General features: G+C 39.1%; 1 long non-coding RNA gene across 1 annotated transcript in view; it reads right to left on the bottom strand.

The window, feature by feature from the left end:
• Window positions 1-1,301: 1,301 nt before the first annotated feature.
• The window catches only part of LOC117314438 (uncharacterized), a 420,056-nt gene continuing 401,399 nt past the window's right edge, over window positions 1,302-19,958 (bottom strand). Inside the window, exon 8 of the long non-coding RNA XR_004529176.2 lies at window positions 1,302-5,017. This is a non-coding gene — a long non-coding RNA (uncharacterized lncRNA). The remainder of the gene's footprint in view (window positions 5,018-19,958) is intronic.

Genomic DNA, 19,958 nt, shown 5'->3' with positions numbered 1-19,958 from the left:
CTGGCGAGCGCAAGTGCTAAGTCTTAGCCGTCATTAACACACCTTCTTTCACTTTTAGTGTTTTCTGATCTCAACACCTACTTTGAAAATAGCTTTCCTTTAGGTAAATACCACATAAATAGTTTTCTTGCCCTTTGCCTCTTTCTTTTGAAAAGAGAATTTAGTTGTAGCGGAGGGAAAACTACTGTAGCCGACTGGCTCTGGATTGGGGGGCACGTAAGATGTTTTGTGTAATTTAACAGATGTAATAGTTATTTTATAGAGAGTAAAAATAACTTGGTGAAGTTTGATGAATGCATATGTAAACGTAAGACTGCTTGATTGACTCAAGAAGACGAATTTCAAATTCCTATTTTTTGGATTAACAAAATTCTTTAGTAATCCGCCTGTTACTTTGATGGCTTTCCACAATGAAGTGGCTGATGACCAAAGTTTGCACCTAATTAGACCCCCTATTTGTCCCTCTTTTCCTTCTCTCCCGCTCTACCTTCCCCTAGATGGGCATGACAAAGGGAAATAGGAAAAAGCTTGTTTGTTCACTCTCTCGTCCCTCTCTTTAACTATACTCTCCATGGTGGAAGGTCGGTGAACAAAGGTCACCATCCAGGGTCCCTACATTAAACACTGTGACCTCACTGCCAAATCACTTTTCCAGAAAGTGTCGCCAGATCAAGTGTCACTTTTATGAACTTTTGGTCTGGCAAACCTGATGTTGTGTGTCACCTCCTTCTTGGTTAAAATGTGTGCTCTTTAAATGCAAACACAATGGATGGATACAAGTTGGTTTCCAGCCTCATTTCAAGAACTTTCTTTACTTCTTTCTTAAAAATTGAAAGTATATTTGAAATACAGTACTACAGCAGGAACCTAGAATTTACAGGTTAATGCCTTATTAGCATATGATATCTAAATATTATACTATATCTAAAACAAGGTTACAATTAATGAAACATTCATTGTAATGAACTCACTTAGGAAGTGTGTTTGAATTTCATTGATTGGAAGACATCTGCAATTTGATCAAAGAGTTGATTCGTATAAACATCAAGTGTATGTTTTGCTCATTTAAACCAGCTTTCATTGCTTTGAAAGTGTTTGCTTTTACCTTATTAAATACACAATGGTATATTGCTTACAATTTTGGTGTCACTAAAATGAATAAATATATTTTACATTTAATTTTGAAACATTTATTTTTTTTGAATGTTTATTTCTTTATGTTTTAATTAATAGTTTAAAATACTCTTCCATCCTTTAACCTCCAAAGCTAATTCATTAATAATAAAACAAATCACCTCCTCTCCCTGCCCCGCCCAAAATCAAACCAGGCATTAAAGCATTTTTTAGTTGTTAATATACACATAGATCTCATGATTTACTTTCCATTTGTATTTATGGAGGAGAAAGACATTCACACACTTAATTTTTTTTAAATGATTAGAGTTATCATATGAAAACTGGTATCTATGTGCATTTTATACATTCTTATAATTACTATTTTGTTCAATGCTACAATTATCCTTAAGTAGACTGAACATATATGCTTCACATCTGCAAATTATATCATTTTAAAAGAAATATTTACACAAAATGTAATAATTTTTGACATTGGGATTACAACTACTTATTAATATTTTTTAAACGTACACTCTCATCAAGTCTATTGATTTCTCTTGAGTGCATTTAAGTGATTGCCTACATTTAAAACTAACCAAATTCATTAAAATTTTTCAGTAGTTATATTCACAAACAACTAACTCCAATTTAGAAACAATAATAAAAATCCTGTATATTTATTTTATGTTTAAAACAACAGTTGAGAACTCACAATATATTTGGTGATTTCAAATCAGAAAAACAGATTTTCATGATCCTGCTAGCTCTTATAGGTTCACTAAAGTTTGTTGATATTTTTATATATAACTGGCAGTTCTTATATTCTAGAAGATTACGGCCAATGGGAATGTTATTTACATGTGAGGGAAATAATGTATAGTTTACCAAAGGAGCAGCAACTATTTCCAGTGGTAGACAGGTTATGATTATTTTACAAGATGAGACACCCTTATAAATTTACTTATTGCTAGTGCTGGGCGATTAAATGTTGTAAATAGTAGTAAGAGATGGTGTGCTTTTTTTTTTTCTTTTTTTCCTAGCTTGAATTCACCAGTGCAGTGAATGAAAAACTGGAAGAATAAAACTTGAAATGACAGAACCACAGACTTACAGCAGAGGGGGAAACTCCCTAGAAACAAATCTTTCAGGCACATTGTAGCTATGAAAGTACCCAAAGGTAGTGCTCTGTCCTATTTTTACAGCTTCCCACAGAAGGATATTACATAATTTATTCTTTTTAGTTACACTGATTAAGTGTTAAGAAGACTAATAATTATATATGACTTGCTTATGTCCATTTGCATTTCAGTGTGGGAGAAACTAGGTAGGAAACCATCCCTGGCTCATTTAAAGAGGAACACCTCAGTGGCAAGCTCACAAGACTGCCTTTTCTACCTGGTTGTCCCAGTCTGGGCAAAATACAGCAATCTCCCCATAAGACTACTTTTGGAGGAATGAAAATCCATCACTTTCTTCCAACCATTACCTTCTCTTCACTCCCAACAAAATCTCCAGTAGTTGGCCATCTTTCATGGGGGCACAGCGTTAAGACGAGTAAGGCAATCCAGTCTGCTAAGTTCACTCAGTAGCTGTCTCCAACTAGCTCCCCATGTCCCCACCTAGTACACTGATGTCAAATTTGACCCACTGACAATGCTCAGGTTTGAGACCAGGCATTGAATAGTTGAATCCATAGAGTTAAATTTGGAAATGTGAAGGGACTTCATTCTTGCCTCTGAGCAACTTATTTTTAAATACAAATAACCCTGGATGGGATGACAAGCTGAACTGTTGTAGGTCATCTTTTCTTTACCTGCAAAGGTATTTATTAGATATCTTTCTTCCACGTCCTACTGCTTAAGGTGGAGTTTCTGAGATAAACTGTCAGATAATTTGAAACCTGTGGGTGGTACTGGATGGGGATGATCTATCTTGAAGGGGTCCTGAGCTGGGTAACATGAGGGGTTGGAGAAATAGCAGGAGGGGATCATAGTGGCCAGAAGAACCAGAGTTTCTAGAGTGCTAACCAGGTGCCAGGTACGGTCCTAAGGCCTTTTATATATACTGATTCATTTAATTCTCATAAAAGTATGATGAAGTAGATTCTATAATTATCCCCCCTTCTGCAGACAATAAAAGGTCCCAGTAAATGACACAGTAAATGACAGTGTGAGAATTTGAACCCAGCTAGCCTAACTCTAGAGCTTAAGCAATACTGTCTATTTACCTGGTTCCATACGAAGAACAGTAAAGACCTGGGGGTGAGAACCTGTGAGGGGACAAGAGCCCAGAAAAGGAGTGTAGGAGCCCTACCAGCTACCTCACAAACTTCAGTTTTGCTTCAGATCAGTTTTACAATCTGTTCAGGGAAGGAGATAGCTTTGATCCTATGATCTCTCCCAGAGGTAGAATCTGTGTTTTATCTCAGCTCTGCTAAGTCATGCTACGTTGGATAAATTTACCTCTTCTCTACATCTCAGATTAATTTACAAATAAATAAACTGGTTCTACAAAAGAAAATAAATGAGCATAGGTATTTTTAAATGTGAAGTCATCATTCTGTATGGTGGTACATGTCACTGGTTTTGATAACTTTTTTGTTTAACATGGAAACAAACAAAAAAGCAAGTAGCCCAAATAAAACAACTCTAAATAAAAATCACTTGGAGAATAAAATGTTAAAAAGCCTTTAAAAATAGGTAAACTTTCATTTTTATTGTATACATAGATCTTAGCTCCAATGTAAGGTGAAAAGTTGGTGAAATTGTCTAGGTGATTCCTAAGGAAAGATTACTTGTGTCTATATGCCCTGACAAGGAGAAGAACAGTTAGTCTTCCCTACCATGTAGGCAGGTTTCTCTGACTGATTGATTGATTTTTTGTCCTTAAATCCATTGTTCTCCTAAATCCATAGGAAAATTTGTCATGAGTATATAAGTCAACTGTGGTATCTGGAAAATTGCTTTTCTTTTTTAAATTGAAAGACATTTGGTGAATTCTCTGTTCTAACATCGGCAGTTTGGGCAGGAACATTCTGGGATTGATTTTGGAATCATGCTTCAGTTGTATCTACCTTCACTTTGCCAGTAGACATTGATCCCTCTCCACCAGCCTAGTGCTGTGTTTTGGAACTTGGAACTTCCCATCATTGGGGGTCATTACCACACACTGCTCAGGAAAATTAACTGTGTAGCTGTTGGTAGTTTCCAGGAAAGCCATTCTTCTCACTTTCCTGCTCTGAATCAATAAATGGGTCTGTTATTACTCGGGCCCCTGGGCAAATATCTCTATGATGAGGTCCAGCCTGGGGGGTAAGGAAATTGGGAAATAGGGTTCAGCCCAGGGGAGTGGATAGTTTTTAGAGTCATGTGAAAGGAACAACCAAATCATCTCAAATATTGCTTTCATTTTAAAGTTTAAGGTAGCATAAATTGTTTCAGAAGGGTCAGGGTGTTTTGATGTAACTGGAAAGTTCTTATTTAGTCCAGGTTCCCTTGAAGGAATTGGTCCCCTGCATGATGGCATGGAAGCACATGATCAAGTTAATAGTAGCAGGGTGAATAGCAGGAAGCTGAATTCAGCCCATTCAGAGGAGTAAAGATCTAACCAAGTGCCGTATCCGCAGAGTAAAGTGAAGGAGCATTTGGAAAGAACCACCAATGCCAAGGTTTCCTTGCATGAAATATAGCACAAGTTCAGGCTTCTAAACTCTACATACCTCCGACCTTTGGCTCTTTTATGTCTCTATTTTTCTGGCCTGACAGACCACATGCCAACGTGCAACCCAGAATCCCTCACCCTCGTGATTTATGGCTTCCAGCTGCTTCAGTGTCTCAGCCGTGGCAGCTGCTTTTCAGATGTCTTCAAACCGGAGGGAGAGTGTTCATGTGAACTTGAGTGGCTGCAGAAGAGAAGAAGAAAAGTTGATGAAAAAATCATCTGAATTCAGCCCCAAAGCTTTCCATTGATCTTTGCCTTCGGGGCCAAGCAAAATGTTTGGTTTATTTCATAAGCTAATTAGGTGTGTGAAAGGCTACTGGGCATCTGCTATTGACTGAACCCAACAAAAGTGATCACCAGGCTGGGTAATCAATAAGGGATCAATAACAAGCGTGTGATTGGATTAGCCATTTGATCAATGCTGTGTGCTAATATATTAACAAGCAAATTACAGAGCAGCCCTTAAGAGCAGAATGCTGACTCTGATTGCATTACAAACTAGTGAGATCTAATGATCCGCCAAGTGCAAGGGGTTAGTTATACAAATCAAGATCTGAAGGTATTTTTTTTCCTTGAAGATTTCTTCCCCCGCCAAAGAAAATGCTTTCTTAAGTAAGATTCAAATTAAATTACAATTAGCAAGCAGTTGCACTGGGATGCCCAATTTCCAAGCAAGTATCACTCATGAGGAAGAGGGCTTGGGAAGTCCAGAAAAAATAGCCTAGAGAACTTTTAGGAAAACCCAGGTAAATTTCAGAAAGGGCAAACACAAAGAACGCCAGAATAGTCACTCATATTCTCCAATAAAATCTTGGTAAATGGATTCCTAGTTTGGATATATAGAGCGCTTTCATGACAGGATCTAATGTGATCTTTATCAGAACCATAGATGTCTTCCCAACTTACACTTTTGTTTTAAGGTAAGCTACTATCTTAACTAATTCAGCCTCAAAATGGGTCAGTAATGAGAGACATCTGTGTGCGTGTGTGCGTGCGTGTGCATGTGTGCATGTACCAAGTGCACAGCGTGAAGGATTGTGGCCAACAGCAGAAGTGCGCTTTCAAAAAAGAAAACGAGAGAGAAAATTACATGACATAGGACGTGGAGGAATGAAGGAAATGACTTCCACTTCCTAAACCTTCAGAACTTATTTCTATTACACGATTCTATAAGTGACCTCACAAGAGTAAAAAGCCACAAAGCAGAGCTTTTTTCCTCCCTGCTTTCCCCATGATTAGGTGAACCATTTATTCAATTGACTGTGCTCTTTCTGATTCCCTAAGTGGAGACCAGGCAAGACTTTGCTCACTTTCTCTGAATCCTTTTCCTTTTAAGAAATCTTTTTTTTCCCTTTGCCTGAGGGAAGCTGAACCGATTAGTCTGAATTCTCCAGTGTTATTTGCAGACTCGAAAGGTCTCCCAGGGCCTGGATGCAGAGTGGCAGCCGAGCCTTCGGTGAGGTGAGGCAGACGGCAGCTGACAAAACAGGCGGCCTGGCCCAGGGAGCTGGGGGCCGGGAGGGGAGAGGCTGTCAATCAGCATAAGAGAAGCACAGGCAGGGGATGTAATATCTGATGGAGCCCTGTCAGTGCCAAGGTGAACCAAGGTTGATTTGCCTGAGGCTGAACCGCCTAGGACCTCAGGGGTGCTGTAGGCAGATTTTCCCACTTGCCCCACGTTTGGTGAGTTTCAATGTTTATACCTTCCTATGTTCATTTTTGTACCCAAGTTCAATGCCATCAAGAATACCTAATGATGTTTCTATGAGAACTATTGTTCCTTTTGAATACATCTGCTGATAGTCAATGATCACAGTGATGACAGTCCTCTCAGACCCATTCCTCTGTGGTGGTGCCTCGTGTCACAAGCCCTGTCTGTGTTTTTAAGTACCTTTTTTCTGTGCCTACCGAAGCATAACGTACAGGAAGCTAGCAATCTACAGTGGAAGAGCTTAACTCCGTTTCAATATGGCAGTACATGAAACTATGAAGTCATCACATTTATTGTTCGTAGAATCTACCCACCACTTTACCATTGGTGAGATTCTGTAAATAAATGACAAATCTTTGGCATCTCATGCAGCCTAAACTACAGTGGCACATGGTGTAAGGATATAATAGTCTATGCTACAAGATTAATTCTTTCAGCCATCAGTGATTACATTCATGGTAAGAAGCAATGTACTTTGAACTTGCAGTAAAAGCCACTCTAATTAATCACATGTTCACCAAAAACCTTAAACAGAGTTAAAGAATATTCTGCATCTCATAAATGTAAGACAGGTGACTATAGTGCTATAAAACCCTTATTGCGATGTTACTGGTTAATGCCTCTGACATGATTCTACTCTCCTCTGTAGTGTTATTAATTTGAAGCTTTAAATAATGTCATAAATATTTCTCCAAGAAGAACCAGCTGTGTGGCTCTGGGTGATAATGATTATAATTATTTAAGATAGAAAGCATTGGAGGACAAGGTTCTTGCTTGTCACTGTGTCTGATTCTGTAATATGCTCTTTTGCAGGAAGAACTGAGAATGAAGGGAGAATGACAACAGGCAAAAAAGAAATTTGCCAATGGTCAATAACTTGTTTGGGAATTTGTGATTGTTTTGCTTGGGGAAGAAAACAACATCTTAAGTGACTTGATAAATGTAATCATTAGAATCTCTTACAACCTGAACATCATCTAAAGTATATATATATCTTCTAAGTAATACTTTTCTTTAAAATAAAAATATCTGTTTGTTTTCTAAACTGTCTCACTTTACCTCTTCCTTGTTAGGTTTAATGACAGTGAATACTGAAGGTTTAATGTGATATTTCTCATCAGTTTGAAGATAGTTATGTTTCAGAATCTGTTTCCTTTGGCTCTAGCTAAACCTTATACAGCCTGATGTGGCCCACATCAGTATGAGAATGAAAGGCATGCTCCTTCGCCTGCTTTCATCTTCATGAGAAGATTCATCTTCCCCAAAGTGCTTACATTCTCGAAAGCTCCAGTGGGCTAGACTATGACTTGCTTCCAGTAGATAGCTCAAGTGTTATCCTGTGCAGGACTGTTGATTAATCAAGACAAAAAGGTAGGAATGAGTGGTTCGCTGAAGCATGTATGCGTGACGTGGCTTACAGGAAGGGAAGTGGCTCTGATAAGAAAAACACTACAAAATATTAATACTAGGTAGGGGTCTTCACATCCATTAGGATGGCTACTACTAAAAACATAGAAAATAAGTGTTGGAAAGTATGTGGAGAAACTGGAACCCTTGTACACTGCTGGTGGGAATGTAAAATGGTATAATCACTATGGAATATAGGATGAAATAGGATTAACACGTGATCCAGCAATCCCATTTCTGGGTATAGATCCAAAAGAATTGAAAGCAGAGACTTGAACAGATATTTGTACACCCATATTCATAGCAGCATTATTCACAATAGCCAAAAGGTATAAGCAACTCAGGTATCTATTGATGAATGAGTGGATAAACAAAATATGGTATATAATACAACGGGATATTATTCAATCTTCAGAAAGGAACTCTGAGGCAGGCTGCAACATGGGTGAACCTTGAGGACATTATGCTAAGTGAAATAAGCCAATCACAAAAGACAAACATTGTATGATTCTAAATACTTATATATGAGGTGTCCGGAGCAAATTCATAGATACAGAAAGTAAAATGGTGGTGCCTGAGGTTGGGAGAAGGGGGAAATGGGGAATTATTGTCTAATGGGTACAGAGTTTCCACTTGGGACTATGAAAAAAGTTCTAGGGACGGATGGTGGGGATGGTTGCACAACAGTGTGAATGTTCTTATTGTCACTGAACTGTATGCTTAAAAATGGTTAAAATGGTAAATTTTATGTTATCCAGAGTTTACCACAACTTTAAAAAGTACTAGTTAAGGAATAACCCACAGAGATATCTCTGACCTTCGTATGTCTCCTTCGGGCTTTTTGAGCAGAGGAAGGAAGCAGTCACCTGCTAAAGTGCCTGTTGTGTTTTTCCTCCTTCTTCTGGGGGTCAGGCTGGAGGAAATTATTTTTCATTCCCATGCTTCCCATGGCTGCCTGGGAGTGAGGTTTGAAGGGAATGCTGAATAAGAACTTGAACTAGTCATGCTGACCTCAGTCAGCTTTCCTGAGTAAGGTTTACAGTTCACACAGGTGTCCTCTGCCTACTAGAAACTTCTCCTACTGCATTGGGAGGCCACAGTAAGAGGAATTACAACTTGCACTTTTTAACCTTAATTCAGTAAATATTTACTGAGTAATTATGTGCCGGGCTCTGTGATCGGTCTCATTTTACTCAAAACCAAGCCTCACATCCTCAATAGAAGTTGTGGTTATTTCAGCCCTTGATCAATGACTGTCTACGTAGGCTGCCATGATAATGGCTAATGTCTGTCTCAGGGGTTAGGGCTGTAATCCCCAAACCAGTGTCCTTTAAAGACATGCCATTGGTCAGTTAGTTCTGAGTTTTCTAATGTTTTTGAATCCCATTTGTACTTTTTGCCATGGCCTTTTAGGGGAGCAAGAGTTTCATTAGTATATGAATATTATTGAATGATTGTGATAAATACCATTTCTTTGAAGCAGATAGCACCTGCAGTTTATATAGCAGTTTTACTTACTACTCTAAACTGACCATTCTGTAGTCTTGCATTTTAAGATTTATTTTTCTTATTTATATATTTTAACCAAGACACTGAAAGCTTAAGTGTCTGTCAAAAGTCACATTCTTAAATAAACTTGGAGGAAAACTTTGTGATGTTTTCCCTCTCGGGCTAGTAGCAGTGCTTTTTTCCACTACATTTCACTATGTACTGCATCCCTAATCTGTCTTGGACACATCTCTGTAGAATCAGACAGAACGTGGGGGTGACCCACTGAATCAATTTTTTTTTTTCTGTAGTCTTTCCAGAGTTTGGTCTAGCCCCAGATTGAATTGGCTAAAATAAATGTTGGATCCATTCAACTTGGTTTTATGGAATCGAAAAAACCTTTAAGATATCACATATTTTTTTTTTTTGACACAGCAGCATGAAATCCTGTTGGGTTATATAGTTTGAAAACCAGGGAAGAGAAATTACAAAAATATTCTCATTATCCAAAAAAGTGAATATTAATTACTGTGTCACTTTCAAATAAATAATTTATAATGTTATTCATAGTAATACATTGTTGGTAATTACAGTTTCTTAGTAAGTACAAACTTTGGTGAAACATTATATTTGAAGTATAGAATAGTATTACCTATAAAAATGTTAAGTAAAAAACTCAAGCAATGCCCCAAAAAACAACTTGCCTTTTGTTTTACTTAATTAAAGTAGGGAGAGCTATAAATTTCTTTTATAGCTTTCATGTATTAAGAATCTTTGATGCCAGGATAAAGAATATGTACTTCATATACAAGGTGTTATCTATCTATAAAACTTTGTTATCCTAGCTGAGTTATGGAATTTTATATTGAAAATGTTATAAATATTACTGCTTTCCTGCTTTCCCTTCCTTCCTTCCTTCCTCCCTCCCTCCCTCCCTCCCTTCCTTCCTTCCTTTCTTGCCATACCGTGCAGCTTGTAGGATCTCAGATCCCTGACCAGGGATTGAACCCAGGCCACGGCAGTGAAAGCCCAGAATCCTAACCACTAGACCATCAGGGAACGCCCACAGCTTACTATTTCTATGCATTAGAAGGAAGAAATGATTTTTTACTCACACATTTACGTATGCATTTAGTGTTGATAGTGCAAAATGTACCCTTGGATGTACCTTCAAGCAACCTAAAACCAGCCTCTTCAGAAAAGTTAGGGATGCTTAGCATTCACCCCTAACTGCAGTCGACATGCCATCATGCACTCTGGCCATGACATTGCAAATCAGCCATCGCCAAGGGAGAGCATCAAAAATGGGCACATTGTGGATGGCAGAGGTCCAAAGGCATCTGAGTGGTGTTGTCCTCTGTAGCTGGATTCTGTTTTCACACCAAAAGGATTTTTAGTCAAGTCTGGCCACCAGTGGCTTCATCCAGGCATAAAAATACAAAACTATTCATAAGGAAATGTTTGTATGCATAAAGTATATATTAACTCATGGAAACAAAAGATATAGATAAAGGGTAAGATTAATAGCCATCAATAGATAAAACCTATTAATATTAGTAAATACATATTTTTGCTCAAATGTATTCACCTTTAATAATTATTTCAATGTAATTTCAGTAGCTCAGCTTACTATATACTCCAGTCAATATGAAAGACAGAGTGCTCTACCAACAACCCATTTTTTTCTTTGATTTAGCTTTTATTTATCTTCCTTTTTTAGTATATAAAATATATACATTTTAACATTTATATAATGTCGTCAATAAAATACCGGTTTTATCTTCATTCCTGGGTATGAATACTCCTTGACTCATTTAAGGATATGAATTATACAAGCCATGGACTCTTTCTTCCCTATTACATAGGATGCTGGCTTGCCTTTCATATTTGCAATCTGTATGCTGAATAAATTGGTGTGTTTCTTTCCCTTCAAGAGGCTACATATTTCATACACATGTGGCAGTTGTAGGTACATATGTCTGCTGTAGGTACAGCTTACATTCATTGCAAGTAATTACACAGAAAGGGTTATAGTGAGCAAAGTGAGTTGATAAAAATGATAATGCAAGACTCTATATTTATTCATTTGCAATGATTTCCACATCAACTTCACTCAGTTTATAAATCTAAACATTAGTTCTCTTGCTGTCAGCACTTCAGACTCCACCTGGGATCAGTCAGCCAAGCTGTGCTTTCTGCCTCCTAGAATCATCATGCAAAATAAAGATTCTGCGTTTGGAATGTAGCTGACAGGTTAGTTGATGATGCACCAGACAAAAAGGAATGCAGTTTTCCTCCTCAGCTGCATAAGCTCCCTTGTTCCACGGGCTTATTTCTTTAGTAAGAAAAGCAGATGTGACTTAAGTAGCAGGGGCAAGGAGGTGGTAGGGAAAGAGCTATCCTTTCATAAGCACATCTCAAATTGCAACACATTTTTTTGTCCTATAAAGCAGCGGTCTCCAACCTTTTTGGCACCAGGGACCTTTTCTGTGGAAGACACTTTTTCCACAGACCGGGGGTGCGGCGGGGTGGAGGGATGGTTCAGGCAGTAATGCGAGCGTAGATGGGGGATGATGAGGAGTGGTACCAGTCCGTGGCCCCGGGGGTTGGAGACCCCTGTTATAAAGTACGTAAGTACGTAAAATGTCCTGGTGCTCAAGAGCTAATTACGTCTGCTATCTTTATTCCTGAAAGAAAAAATTATATGGAAGTTTTGCATATTTAAATGAAGGATGCGATAACAGATTTGCCAAAGAATCAATTTTGTCCAGCTTATAATTCTTTTGCTTCGGAATTTCACTTCTTTTTTTTTTTTTTTTTTTTTTTTGGGTACGTGGGCCTCTCACTGTTGTGGCCTCTCTCCCGTTGCGGAGCACAGGCTCCGTACGCGCAGGCTCAGCGGCCATGGCTCACGGGCCCAGCCGCTCCACGGCATGTGGGATCCTCCCGGACCGAGGCACGAACCCGTGTCCCCTGCATCGGCAGGCGGACTCTCAACCACTGCGCCACCAGGGAAGCCCAATTTCACTTCTTTTTACATTAGAATTTTTTTTCCTGTAACACTAATTGTGGTAGAATTTATCAAGCTGCTTCTCTTAAACAGGCTAGTCATGTGTTCCCTATCTCTGGGGGATAGAATATTAAATTCACAGATTCTTTTCTACCTGAGGCTTTGACTACCATTCATTCATACATTTCTTCTCTTCTATCATATGCTTATATTTCACAAAAATAATTATTATTAAAACATGGCATTTCTCTTTTACTAGTAAAACCTGATATCTTGAAAAAAATAACTTCAGAAGTCAAGAAATACTCAGAATTAGGTTGCTAATCACTTCTATGCCGAAGAGGCAGACTCTGTTAAATAGAAATCCAGCCTAAAGTGGATTTTGTTGGGTATCTGTAATTGTTGTGACGGATATCACGTCAGTAAGTTGATTACATACACAGCAGCTAGAAACTTACCATATTGAATTTTAGTATTTTTGCACATGAGCTTTAGCAAAGCTATGAATAGAAATGTTTTCATAAAGGAACTATCCCATTTGTATGTTTGAAGCTTACTTTTGAATCATTCTCTCTGCTGTTTCTCCATCTCCTCTTCTCTCAAGTACGAGTTAATCTGTTTATTTAGATTAGACAGCAGATCAAATAAAGTGCCAAATAAGAGTCTGAGTAGCTGAGGAGAGCTGAAAGTTACTCTGCTGTCCAAGATGGGAAAATAGACGAATAAGAGTGATGCCTCAGCAAGATGTAATTATATTTCCTTTGGTACTTTACTTACTGTACCAAACATAAAATCATCCTGGATACTTCATATTATTCTTAAACTTAGTAAATTTATTATTAAAGTAGTATTTACCTATGTAATTTTTACCTTGCTAATGAGAATATGTTTATAAAATTTTGTTAAATCTAAAAGAATTCTTTTTCGAGATTTCTTTCCCTCACTCAAGAAAGATGTCTTCATTTTAAAGTGGAATGAAATGTAGGTCTCTCAATGTCTTATAGGGCCTCCTGCACTTGTACTGACCCTTTGAAAAGTCAGTTCATTAAACAGTTATTCTGGGCTATGTCCTGAGCTTCTAATGGAGCAAATTTTAAAAATCTAAAGCAAAGATAATACTCGGACACAGAGTCAATGGCTGTGCACTGGGAGGGGTCCACTGGCTGGCAGTTGTCATGGGTTATCTCCATTGCTGGTTTCTCATGCCATCTGGGTTCATATGACAGCACCATGGGGAGACTTTCTCATTCTTTATTTCTTTCCTTTCAAACAGCTAAGATGAGGGATACGTTTGTGGCTGCTTCTGACAAATGCACGCTGACAGAATCCAAAAACTGATCTTTCCTTGGAACCACGGCATTAATGAAAAGCAAAACAAAATAAAAACAAATCCTGACTGCTTTGCTGAAACAATTAGGGATTGGTGATGGATGGCGTGGCTTGGAACAATGCCTGGTACAAAATTTGTACTCAATAAATAAGTGTTGAATTAAGTGGAGGAATAAATACTTAACTACAAATAACTTAAGCAACTTTTAGGAGTGGCCCTGTGATTCATATTTTATCCCCAAAGGGGCTATTTAGTCATTCAACAATTATTTACTAGGCACCCATCCCATGTAAAGCTGTAATAGCCACCCCAGGGGATACTAAAGTGGATAAATCATAATATAAAACATACTGATAACTGAATTATCATAATATTTGCGTAATTACTAATGCTAAGTGGAATGAAAACACTATGAAAGAGATCCAGATAAAGTAAGTGCAAAGATAATTGTTAGTTACTCCCTGTTGTGGCTAATGCATGTCTCCCACAGCTACATTAAGGTCTATACACCCTCTTAATAAAAGCTACTACTTATTTACTACCATCACGAAGTGCCTTGTAGATGCCAGGTATTTGGCTTCTATTATTTCTAATTTACTCAACAATCCAGCGAGGATTGTTAACATCATTTTTCTCATTTTATAGTTGAGGAAATGAATGTTCAGAGAGAATAAGAAGGAAATTTTCTCAAAGCCACATAGCTAACCAACTCCAGATCCACAGTCTCACATAGCTGCAAGAGAAAGACCTACCTAATTCTTGCCTCTGCCTCTCTCCTCTTTCTACAACCCAGGCCTCTTCCTTCTTAAAGGTTCAGCCTGGCCCCTCCAACCCTACCCAATCCCTCTCTCTAGAAAGAGGAGATTTAAGATACTCTAGAATGGCACACTGAAACTTGGCTCCCAGTTACCTCCAATGCTTGTCTGGGAGAACGAGAGACTTCTGGGTTTCTCCCTTGTGTCTAAAACCAGTCCCCTTGTGATAATTTTCACCCTCTTGTTCCCAGGGCCCAAGTTCTGCCTGGATTGTCTACCAATCTAGTCCTTCCAGGACTGGGGCCCTGGCTTGTCCTGGTCATTCCTTTCTCTGGACTGGAATCCTTCCCTTGAACTCCAGCCAGAAGTCCAAGGCATAGCCACCCAAGGATAGAGTTCACAGTGGATCTCCTGGCAGTGTCTGCTTGGATGCCTCTGTGCTGAAGATTCCCTGACATGGTATATGAGGCCTTTGAAGATGGGGCTCCCACTCTTCTCTGCAGCCTCATCCTCATACCCAACCTCAGTCATACTGGACTACTTGCAGATCTCTGAATTCGGCCTGTCCATTTTCCCCCAGAGGACCTGGCATAAATTGTTCCCTCTACCTGGCTACTTTTCTTCACTCTTCCCCTGTTTTCTAGGTCTGCCCTTATTTAGACGTCACCTCCTCCAGGAAGTTGTCCTTTGCCTTCCCGAGTCACTCTGGGTTTACTCCTCAGTCTCCTTACTGGGCTAAGAGCAATTTGAGGACATCATTATTTTATCTCCAGAAACTAAGCCAGGACCTAGCACATTGCAGACACTTAACAAATGTTTTTTCATTGGTATAAAATTACTTACAAGGCAATTTACAAGGACCATAAAAATCAAACAAGCAGTACTTGGATGACACTGATCTCCAGTTCCCTGATACAGTAATTTCCCCTTTGATGCAATATTCTAATATACTAGCTGACTCTCATGAATCTTGTAGGCAACCATGAGAGTTTGAGTTCCAGCCTGTGAGAATCCCAAGTCCCTCCTGCTGGGAAAATTATTTTAACTCATTGTTATTGCAAGGACTCACGGGGCACATTATTGTGATTTGCAGATGAGGAAACTGGGACCCAGACAAGTGTCAGACGATGTTGTGATGAGCCTTGGTTAATGGAAGATTTGAATTTATGTTTGGTTCATATTTCTACTGAGATAGAATGTCAACATTTGGGATATGTTGCTAATTAAGATGATTCTGTCTGTAAATCTTATGAATGACAAAGCATTTTTTAGAAATTTAAAAGATTATTTACATAGATTTGTTCCTAGGAAAACATTTGTCTTCTGCAAATGGAGATAATAAAAACCACTAAATTACACTAACGCAAAATCTGGAAGGTGGCAGATTTATAGCTACTACTGTCCACAGGTCACCTGCCACCCCTCCTTGTCCACCTTGTGGGCTATCAGTTTGCCGTGTCTCTGAGCAATGCCATTTTGAGAAAGGAGAGAATCTTCATCTGCGGGTGTTGTGGCTAGCCCAGAAGATGCAGTTAGTATCTCATGTGGAATGGAGCCATTGCAAAAGGCCTAGAACACTGCCTGAAATGTGACAGGAGTTTTCTGGCCACATTCTCAAATGATTAGGAACATGCTGTCCTTTTACGCTTTGTGGAAGTCTACTGTGTAGTTATCATTCTTTAAATAAAATTGTCTCTCTCAGTGAAAGGAAAGGATTTCACTGTTTATTGAATTTGTGTTCCTTGAGGCTGAATTTGCATACACAGAGAGGTGTTTTAAATAAACAATTCCTGACAGTATTATTGGAAGAAAACAAAAGGAGAGCAAGGTCAAGCTTTCTGGTACACATAAATTGGCACTAATGTTCATTCATTCAGCAAAGTTTTTAGAAACCTAGATTACTCCAGGCACTGTGCTGGGCATGGAAGTACTGGAGATGCCAGAGTAAGTAGTGAGCAAGGCACCATCGCTGCTTCCAAAGGGCCTTCGAGCTCTGGGAGAGGGGGCTGGAAGGGATTGGATGCCATTAACCAGGGTGAGATCTTCCTTTTGACCCAAGTCTTCCTTTCTGGGTTCAGAAGGCAAAATGGCCCATAAACAACAATGCAAGGAACACAATCCTTTCTTTCACCTAGCTCTTTAAATTTCTTAAGAAAACTGATAACTCTCAGCTGGAATCTGCAGCTTCCTGACCATTAGTGAGAGGAGATTGATAAATTACCACCCTGCCAGGGAAACTTGGGCAGGTGTGAATACTTCCCACTCTGTTTGCATTCCCCGCGAGAGCTCTGTGCTTGTATGAATTCCCGCACAGAGCAGAGAGACATTTCATTCTTGGATGAACTCGGGAGAGGTGAATTAGCCTCCACATTTTAGACAGTTGAATTATTCTTTCGTCTTCTTTAAACTGCAAAGGGAAATACATTTCATCCCATGCAAATACATATTCAACCTCTTTTATATAATTGAGTTCATGAGTCAGTCTCCTATTCTATTTTTATTTACTTATTTGGTAGTTTTGAGGAAATTTCTCCATTTTACTAACCACTTTAAAATCCTTCTCCAGATTAAGATCAACATCTGAGGCTAGAATTTAAACCCCAGAAAAGGTAGTAAGTAAAGAAATCTTTAATTTATGAAACTGAACAAGTTGACTTATCCAAACATCTCTAGGGCTTTAATGGGGGATATCTATAATTCTCTGAATTGTATTCCTTTCACAGTGATATTTTGTAATTCCATTCTATTACCCTTGCTTAACATTAATGAGATAAAAAGATCACATTATGGCCATTGATGTTCTTCAAATTGAATGCACGTTTCCATGTACAAAGCTGTCTGCTAATTTAAAAAACATAGCATGTAACATAGAATCATGACCATGGTCATCACTCAGCTGGGACCAGATAGCATTTTTTATCTATTCATTGGATTTAACAAGGCATGAGATGGAAGCAGAATACAAAGTGTGGGTAGATTATCCCATATCCCTCCTTTTGGCCAGTTCTTGGCAGTCTCAGCAAGGAAACTGAGGCTTCATGTTGCCATGGAAATAAACCTCAAGGTCAAAGGGGCATATGGAAGGTCAGACAATGACAAAGGAACATCTGAGAGGCCATCTGGATGAGTGACCTGACATAATTAGTCATTAATCCCACTCTGGGGAACAATAGAGCTGGCAGAGAGTGTGTTTGGGCTTTGATCGTGGTCTGGGTGATCTCATGGGGAAGAGGGAAAAAAGCCCCACTTGGTAACTAAGCAGATTACCCCGGCATGCTGTTAACTAAAGACGGGGTGGCCGAGGAGGCCAGTGGGATATGCATTTTACATATTAGACTACATTTCCCTTAACTTACCCCAGGCCCCTCTAGGGCCATGTGGCTTTCGGATTAGTTTCTGGGTAGCGTTTTTTACAGTTTACAATGGAAGGAGAGCAAGAGTCCCCAAATACGTAGCTTAAAATTCTCAGGCAACAGATGGGAAGATAGCTGGGGAGCCAACGGCATTAGCCAGCTTGGTTTACAGGTGTCAATATTTACTAAGCAAAGTTTGCCAGGGTGCCTTTTGGGAAAAAGCAGAGAGAATAGTTCATCGGTAAAACAACAGCAATGAGTCCATTGTCTGTTTTTAGCAGAATGGTTAGAATTCTGAGTTGTCTAAAATGGTAAGAAGTACTCACCAGCATCTGTCCTTCTCTTGGGCTCTTCTTATTCATGTTTATTAGTCTTAGCTGACTTTGATTAGCTACCCCTCCCACGTAGCTAGAATCCTTCTATTTGAAGGGCTGGTGACGTTCTGAGATTGACTGTGTGCACTTTTGTAGGATGTGAACGTACTAGCAGTCTTTATAAATGCATGTATTTCGCCAACTGCTGAAATCATCATCTGCCCCCCAGGGATAACTGATTATACTTGCTGTGTAAAGAATGGTGGCCAGCTGAGGTAGTAAATATATTGGACCAAAGTCTCTTTCTTAGAATAGCTTTCTGAATAATGACATTTAAAAGTCATTGTTAGCTTTTAAATTTTGAAACCAGAATCTGATTAGTCATTTGGGTGGCATATTCTGGCAAACTACAGGTGGGGCTGTAGAAAGAGCACTGGCCGGTGAGACATACTGTGGGCAGCTGAGACATACTGTTGCCCTAACTCTGCCACAGATTTGCTGTACAATCCCTTTGTGAGCATTTCTTTATCTGTAAAAAGATAGGTTGTGCTCCATCCCAAATAGCAAATATACTTCTTATAATGCCAACTATGAGAGATTGATAGTGGATGCCTACACATCTACTAAAAGTTGAGAAAGACTCTGAGGGGAATCTATGCTTAGTAAGAAGGATTGATTAGTAATGTCTACCTTTGGTGTGGGAAAAGAAATGGCAGCATGAGTGGTAAATGTGTATATCTTCAGATTTGGTTATCTTATATATCACTTCCACTTCTATTTTGGAGAATTGAGGGGGGGAGATTATTTACATAAATACTTTAAAAACCAAAGTTGTGACATACATTAACTGTTAGTACTAGTAGTAGCAGCAGCAACAACACAGGACTCTTGTATCAGACATGGTCTAGAAGTTATGGTGATGGGAAAACCAAAGTAGCTTGGTTACCAATATTTAACTACATTACCTCAAGTAGAATGTGGACACCTAAGTCACAGGGTCTACTGAAAAATTAAGATGTCAAATCCTCCAAGGAGGATTTTGTCCTCCCTCCTGGTCCCTTCAATCTGTTATATCGGGAGTCTGCTTCTCTGCCGTGACATGTTAATTCACACGAGTGATTTACTCAAGCATTCTCACTGATGCAAAAAATTTCTGAAATCCCTTCTATGATTAAAAAGTACCTAAAAGGGCTTCCCGGGTGGCGCAGTGGTTGAGAGTCCGCCTGCCGATGCAGGGGACACGGGTTCGTGCCCCGGTCCGGGAAGATCCCACATGCCGCGGAGCGGCTGGGCCCGTGAACCATGGCCGCTGGGCCTGCACGTCCGGAGCCTGTGCTCCGCAACAGGAGAGGCCACAACAGTGAGAGGCCCGCGTACCGCAAAAAAAAAAAAAAAAAAAAAAGGTACCTAAAATCAGCGTGAAGTATTCCTTGTGTTATATTATCATAATAACTTGAGTTACTCAAGGGAGTATCCTTAGCATCTTTTATTTATGAAATGTCTACATGTGAGAATTTTACAAAGGGAGTTTCAGATGTTTTGAAAAACTTTGATACTCAGTTTCTGCTAAAACTTTGTTTATTCTTATGAGCTCACCAAATCATCTCACTTTTGGGGTCTATGAGTTCCAGGAAGCTAAGAAGTTGTCTGAAAACATCCACAGTTAGAGAAGTGCTGAATTTTGCTTCTTTGGCCCACACTTCCTGGTGTGCAGCTGCTTCAACAATTTACTAGAGAAGTTTGCAAGTAGGTAG

The sequence above is a fragment of the Tursiops truncatus genome, chromosome 12 (genome assembly GCF_011762595.2).
Source record: "Tursiops truncatus isolate mTurTru1 chromosome 12, mTurTru1.mat.Y, whole genome shotgun sequence".
NCBI lineage: Eukaryota > Metazoa > Chordata > Mammalia > Artiodactyla > Delphinidae > Tursiops > Tursiops truncatus.
This window is presented reverse-complemented; position numbering and strand designations above follow the sequence as displayed.